Source organism: Nuphar pumila, chromosome 2 (genome assembly GCF_984573655.1).
Source record: "Nuphar pumila chromosome 2, dmNupPumi1.hap1.1, whole genome shotgun sequence".
Classification (NCBI taxonomy): domain Eukaryota; kingdom Viridiplantae; phylum Streptophyta; class Magnoliopsida; order Nymphaeales; family Nymphaeaceae; genus Nuphar; species Nuphar pumila.
The window spans coordinates 20,612,207-20,619,380 of record NC_143250.1 but is presented as its reverse complement, the minus strand read 5'-3'; the positions used below and the strand labels follow the sequence as shown (position 1 = coordinate 20,619,380).

General features: G+C 36.6%; 1 long non-coding RNA gene across 1 annotated transcript; it reads left to right on the top strand.

Moving 5' to 3' along the window:
* Positions 1-360: 360 nt before the first annotated feature.
* On the top strand, positions 361-1,393 carry LOC149844978 (uncharacterized). The gene is made up of 3 exons (XR_016430420.1): positions 361-468; positions 577-826; positions 974-1,393. It is a non-coding gene; the product is annotated as an uncharacterized LOC149844978 (long non-coding RNA).
* The last annotated feature ends 5,781 nt before the right edge of the window (positions 1,394-7,174 follow it).

Here is a 7,174-nt window from a genome sequence, read left to right as displayed (position 1 = left end):
GGTGTGGCTTTTATCAAAGTATAAGGCCTACTCAAATGGGTCTCTCTCTGAATATTGGTAGGACGAATTGGGCAGAGATTTGTGTTGTAAATTGACATTAACCTTGGAAATGCTTTTCTTTCCTGTTTTTGAGCTTCTTTTCTGTATGGTTAAATTTTTTTGCAGACATGTCCTCGATGACATTTATAGAACCACTTCCAGTCATTGAATTTGTAGCTCAAATTTTGAACAAGGATGTGTTGGCAAGACCTTTGTCTGATTCAGACCGCGTGAAAGCGATAATCTGTTCTTCTCCGTGGCTTTGTTTTTCTATTTCATCGATTGATGAATATGAACATCTTTTATGTGAAAACATTATCAGATCAAAAAGGCATTAAGAGGTATAAAAATTGAAGTTACACATAGAGGAAACGTGAGAAGGAAGTACTGAGTCTTAGGGTTGACATCACAACCTACAAGGGAACTTGTGTAAGAAAGTTACACTATATTTGTGCCCTGTTTCCTTAGATGAGTTGATCTGTATGTTCTGAAGAATTCATCTGGCTGAATGTTGCATGCTTTTATCATGCCCAACAGGTTTCCAGTTGATCAATCAATCATAAAATCTGTAGTTGAATACTTTCAAGAGATGTATGGCTTCACCATCCAACACACTCAGCTTCCTTGCCTTCAAGTTGGAATTCAAAAGAAGGCTAACTATTTGCCAATGGAGATGTACACATTCATTCCCCACCCACCAAATGGCTGAATGAGAAGCAAATTACTGCGCTTCTCAAAGTTACATGCCGGAGACCAAAACATCAGGAAATGGATATTTTACAGGTAGGTAATTTTTAAGAGATCTTTTTATTACTGCTTACCAGTTACCACCTAATTAGTCTGCTATTAACCAATTAAATTGATGTTTTTCAAGCCATTAGAAAAAAATCATTACTTTTTTGGTTTAACATGTTTTTTTTTTTTTTACAGGTAGTACTGATTTTGTTGCAGGTGATCTCAAATGGATATACGAAACTGATCTAGGATTAATATCTCAGTGCTGTCTCACGAAGCATGTATTCAAAATTAGCAAACAGTATCTGGCCAATGTATCACTGAAAATTAACGTCAAAGTAAGAGATTGGTGTCCGATCACTTCCGGAGGGTACCACGGCAATGGGTTTATCAGTTGCTACTGGTGCATACTTGTATACTTCCATTTTTGTAAGTGATAGCTGCTGTTTTTTTGTCATCTTTCATGGAGTTTTTTCGTTGCATTGATTCTTGTAAACAGGAATATTGCCATTAGCCGTTTCACGTAGTGAATGATTGTTAAGCATGAGTCTGCCCATTCTCTTGTCAAAGAACCATGAAATCACTATAAATGTTACATGGGAATCATCGTCTTCGTTTAGTTTTCTATTCAAACGAGTATGAACTTTAATGAATTGCTAATACTACTTTGTTCTATCTTTAATCATGTTTTCTTTATCCACTTTCAATTGTGTTAACTTTATTTTCATTTAAATATACTTCAGGCATTCTTATTGTCTTTTCTTTTCTTTTTTTATTTTGGGTAAGAATGGCATTTTTTCTCAAGTGTTAATTGTATTATACTATTTAGCAATATCATATATTTTCCTTACTAGAGGGGGGTCCGAGGGTTCCCTCCAACGCGGGTCCCGGTTTCTTGAGCTTATGTTTGAGACCTGATTTCTTATGGATCATACCCGATTTTTTACTAGTAGCTGAGTTAAAACTACGTAAAAAAACCTTATTTTTTGGTCAAATGAGGACTTTGACCCTCATTTGATTAAAAATTTTAAGGCGTGTACGCCTCGGCTTGAGGCGCACGCCTTGGGGCTCTTTTTTTAAATTTTTTTTAAAATTTTGTGACATATTAGCGACGAATAATATCCGTCGCTAATATTCAGCAATAAATTTTTGATGGTTTGCGATAGAATATATTCTATCGCTAATTTTGTCGCTATTTTAGCGACAAAATTAGCGACAAAATATAATCTGTCGGAAACTCAAATCAGTGCTTATTTAGTGACGGCCTCACGATGGATCATGTCCGTCGCTAATCCATCTCAAATTAGCGATGAAAGTAGCGACAAATAAGTTATGTCTCTAATTAGCGATCAGGATTATGCAACAGATGCTATCCATGTTTAGCGATGGATTAACGATGGATAGCGTCCGTCGCTAATCCATGTTTTCTTGTAGTGTTTTGTCATGGTCGATAGGTACACAAAAATGGCTCGATTCATTCATTGTAGAAAAACCAGGGATGCATCTCACATGTTTGACTTATTCTTTAAAGAAATCTACAAATTTTATGGAATTCCTAAAACCATCACTTCTGATAGAGATGTTAAATTTGTAAGACATTTTTGGCGTCAACTATAAAAAAAAGTTAGGAACCATCTTGCAATTTAGCACTATTCATTATCCTCAGACCGATGGTCAAACTGAAGTTGTGAATCGGTCTTTAGGAAACCTGTTATGTGCATTAATAAATGATCAGCCAAAATTTTGGTCGCACATACTTGCACAACTTGAATTCTCATTTAACAAATTTGTAAATCATTCTACTGGTTTTAGTTCTTTTTTTGTTCTATATGGTTTTAATCCTTGTTCTACTGTTGATTTAACTCATATTCCTATTATTGAACCTGTTTTAAATTTTGTACAAGTTCATGTTTTTTTTTTCATAATATTCATGAGCAGGTACATCAAAAGCTTCAGGACATCACAAGTATAAATTCAGTTATGATAAAAAGTATTGTTAGGTACTATTCAAAACTGAAGATCTGGTATGGGTTACTTTGACTAAAGAACGTTTGCCTCCATATATGCATGGTAAATTAGCGCCTAAGCTCATTGGTCCTTGTGCAGTTACTAATGTTATTAATTTTAATGCTTACAGGTTTCAATTGCCACCTTAGTTTAAGACATTGAACATGTTTAGTATCAAGCATTTAGAGTGAGCACGTTTGACAAGGACAAAGCCTTTTCATCCTAGGGGGGGATGATGTAGAGCATCCACCAGATACAGCAGAGCAGAGCACTGAAGATGAGTTAGATCCAAATCCATCTCTCTAGACCTATGTCACACGGACTCGGCTCCAAGGTCGCCGCACCCGCGTCGACACGCACCGACACGGGTGCGGACACGGGTGCGGCTCGGACTCAGTCAACCCGACCCTGGGTGTGGTCAACACACCCAGGGTCATTTTGGTCCATTTTTTGGAATTTTTTTTTTTGAATTTTTTTTTGAAATTTTCTGGGCTACAACTGTAAGGAAAAAAACCCATCACAACTAAAAAACCTGTACACTTTCAAGTTTTAAGTACAGAATGGGCACAACTCAAGTTTTTGTGGTTTTTTCCTGTACGAAGAAAGTGAATTATTACAGTGTATGAAGAAAGTGCCCAAAAGTGAATTATTCCTGTATGAAGAAAGTGTACAGAATGCCTTCACAACTCATCACCTGTCCCCTAATGGGCACAACTTTGACCGAGTCTTATATATATATATATATATATATATATATATATATATATATATAGCCGAGTCCCCGTGTCCAAAATTTTTGAAATTGCGCCGCACCCGTGTCGCACCCGCACCCGCACCCATGTGACATAGCTCTAGACCATATCAGAGCAACATTACCCGAGGTGATCCAGACCCATTCAAGACTACTCTGGTCTAATTGGATCTTCGACATAACCTGTGGCTATAAAAATTTTATTTTGATGTTTTCATTCTATTTTGCATGTTTGGAATCATATTAGACTTTTTTTCCTTGTTTTATTTTATTTTTTTTATTTAGGTGTCAAATTCTACGGATCTGGATAGTTCTAGTTCCCTTTAGGATTTTTTTATGGTACTAGAGGGTGTATGGGGATCCAGGGTAGTTTTTAAATTTTTTATCGCATTAATTTTAATGCATTTTTCGAGGGTCTAGTTCATAGAGTATTTGGATCTAGCCCAATATCCAAACCCAATTCGACCCATATGTGGTGCTACCTTTGGTGGACATTTCTAACCTTTGTTTGAATCCAGCCCTTACTTTAAAAGTCAATAGGGCTGCTGATGATGTTTAAGGCTATGCTTAAAAATGGCCATTCTTTGGCCTTGGAAAGAGGCTAACCTTTGGAAGCTCTGACCCTCTTTATGACACTTCAATATTGGTGTTTAAGAGCACAAGAGGGGTCGACCAAAGGGGTATCTCTCTCTGTCTTTGAAGAAACAAAAAAAGAAGAAAAATTCTGCAGAAATTGGGGAAGAAAGTGTAAGCCGACTTTTTGTTCTTGTGCACTTGGTTGTAGTTATACTCGATCTAAGGCGTGTGGCCTAGCTATTGTCGTGATTCCTTTCTAATGTTAGAGACATCATTTCTCCTGCTCAATCAGTTTGTAAACCATCCATTGCTGTTGTTGAAGCTTGGTTGCTTGTGGCTGCAAGAGATACACATTTCTTTCTCTTGTTCTTTTGATTTTTTTTGTTGTTGCAACTTATGAATGTTTGACAAACTTGTGTTGAATCTGATTGTGTTGGATTTGATTTCGCTGTGAAACAACTATTATTATTATCATTTCATTTTGAAAGTAAAGTTCTTGACTTGTTTTAAGATCTAGGGGAATTTTGTTTTGTTAGTCTTCGTTCTCGTTTTGAGATTCAGTTTGCTTCGTTTTACCAATTCGTGTAGCAGAACTCTCTAATAGTGTTCCGTATTTTGCCCTTTTCTCTCAAATAGCTGAACAAAAATTTGTGAGCCATAGCTTGTTGGAAAGCTAACATCTGTCTCTACACATTTTCTGGTTAGCCGTTTGCCTGATTCGATTTTGTTTGACATAAAAAATCTTTGGGAAATTTACTCTGTTGTATGTGGTCCGAGTTATATTCTGTTATTTGTAGTTCTCATAGGGTTTTGTATTTCTATCATATCTTGCTCATTACTTGCTTGTTTGGTGATCTAATTGATGATTTGGAAAGTTAGCACTGAAAGGAACAACTTTCATGTTTTACTCATTTAATGATTCGATTGTTTGCTATATGCAAAATTTGGTTTGTTTCTGCATGCTAAATTTTTTCACACAAAAATTTGAATAGTTAGTTGTGAAAGCATCTCAACTTATTTTGCTCATATATGCCTGAATATAGATCCAAAAATTGCAAACTTTGGCTTTCTGAAAAGACAAAATAATTATATACAACTTTTCTGTTCTAAGTTTTTCCAAAATCAGTCGTCAAAGAGGCTGAAAATCTTCTCAAAGTTGTCAGACTGGTCACTGGTCATCTCCGGGTGTCCTGCCCATCCATCCCAGAGATCCTATCGTAAGTTGATCATCACAAATCCAAATTCTGTGATCTTGGATCCATTGAAAATACATGTTTGTCACGCATATTTTCCATGTTTACTTTTCCTGTTGAAAGAAAGAGCTACTACCTCGAATCACAATGTTTAAGTCCTGTTCGGACTCACTTGTTATCACTTTAGGTTCTGCGCATGGAGATCCAATTGGATCTCGGATCATGGATCAGCTTCTGCACCGAGTCTGCCATCACCTCCTCTGTTACTGAGTAGGTTAGTCACTATGATATAGTTACCCTGAACAACTTCATTGGTTGAGAGAGAAGGAGAGAGACTCAGGAAGAAACAAAAAAATAGAATAGGTTAACTTATTTTTTGAAAATCTTTTTCCTTATAAAGTAGTTGGGGTATACCAAACTAAGTGATACAAGGTAACTCACCCATCTTAGGCGGACACTGACCCAACACGGGTGCCACATGTCACTAACATCCCAACATGGGTGGCCACCGTATCAAGATGGATGCCATGTGATTGAACTTTTGCAATGGTATTTTTAAAAGATATTTTTCAGTAAAAGATTTGGAAAATCGTCAACCAAAAATAATAAAAACCGACTTTCCATGATTATGGCAAGTACGAGTCGAATCCTCAGGGAACGAGAAATATTCAAATTATTCTAAAAAAAATCAATTTATTAATATTTCAATGTTTATAATGAATGAAACTAACTAAGTTAAGTTACACCAATAAACAATTGAAAATTAACTAAAACATTCTAAATTCAGCTGGTCAATCCTTCTTCAGATTGTTGGGGCATTTTTGTCTTTTCACCAAGTATAGCTTTCTCGCGCTTGACAAGATTACCCTTTTACCTGTAGCTGACTTATCAACCTCTAGGGCAGTCTGACGAAGGTGGGGGTGAGGTAGAGCGGTTGATGGAGCCTAGATCTACACACCCACATGTTCTTTGCAATGCTGCAACCTCTCTTTGCCCGGCTGCACTCAGGTAGGAACCGATTGTAGAGGGTTCGAGGAAGAATATGAAGACCGTATGGAGAGAGGGACGGCTAACCTCTTTGGTGTAGACGGCACACCTCCAAGACGAAGCTCCACATGATCTACAACCCTGCAAAAGAGAGACAAACAACACATTAAAGAATATACAATCACATGGATAAGATGAAGAAGGAGGAGGGAGGACATATGCTCGTAGAGAGGGGCATGTGATAGAGGGGGAGAGAGAGAAGAGAGAGGGGAGAGCTTGGGCGATTTCTCCAGAGCATCCAAAAACAGTTCAGCCCTCTTTTTTCAGACTTTTTATATCTCCTATTCTAACTAATTCAATAAACTACCTACTTAAAAAGTTAATTTTACTTAAAAGCCTAAACTACTTATTATTTGCACTAAACTACCAAAACAAGTTAGAAAGAGGTGGTTTTTGGTAAAATATCATTGAAAACACTTTAAAATACGTGGGTTTTGGTAAAAATAAGATTTGGATCCAGTCCAAGATCCGAAATTGAGCTTCTGGATTGAATCTGGACCCACTCTGCATCGAAAAGTGGTTCAAAACCCTAAAAATGCGATATTTTCCTCAATTTAACTCCGATTTGATTGAAATTCGAACCGAGACCTCTTTATATCTAAATACATCCATTCATGGGTTCTAAACCTTAAGAACACATAAAACTGCATGAATATTATATTAACATGGTGTACATTTCATTCATCATCAAATACCCCCATGCTTAAATGTTTGTTAGTCCCTTAACAAACTAAACTAAACTAAGTTATGAAATTAGAAAATAAACAAATACGCAATAAATAATTAAAATACTTAACTCACTTTGGTAGGAATCGCGGTTGCATTT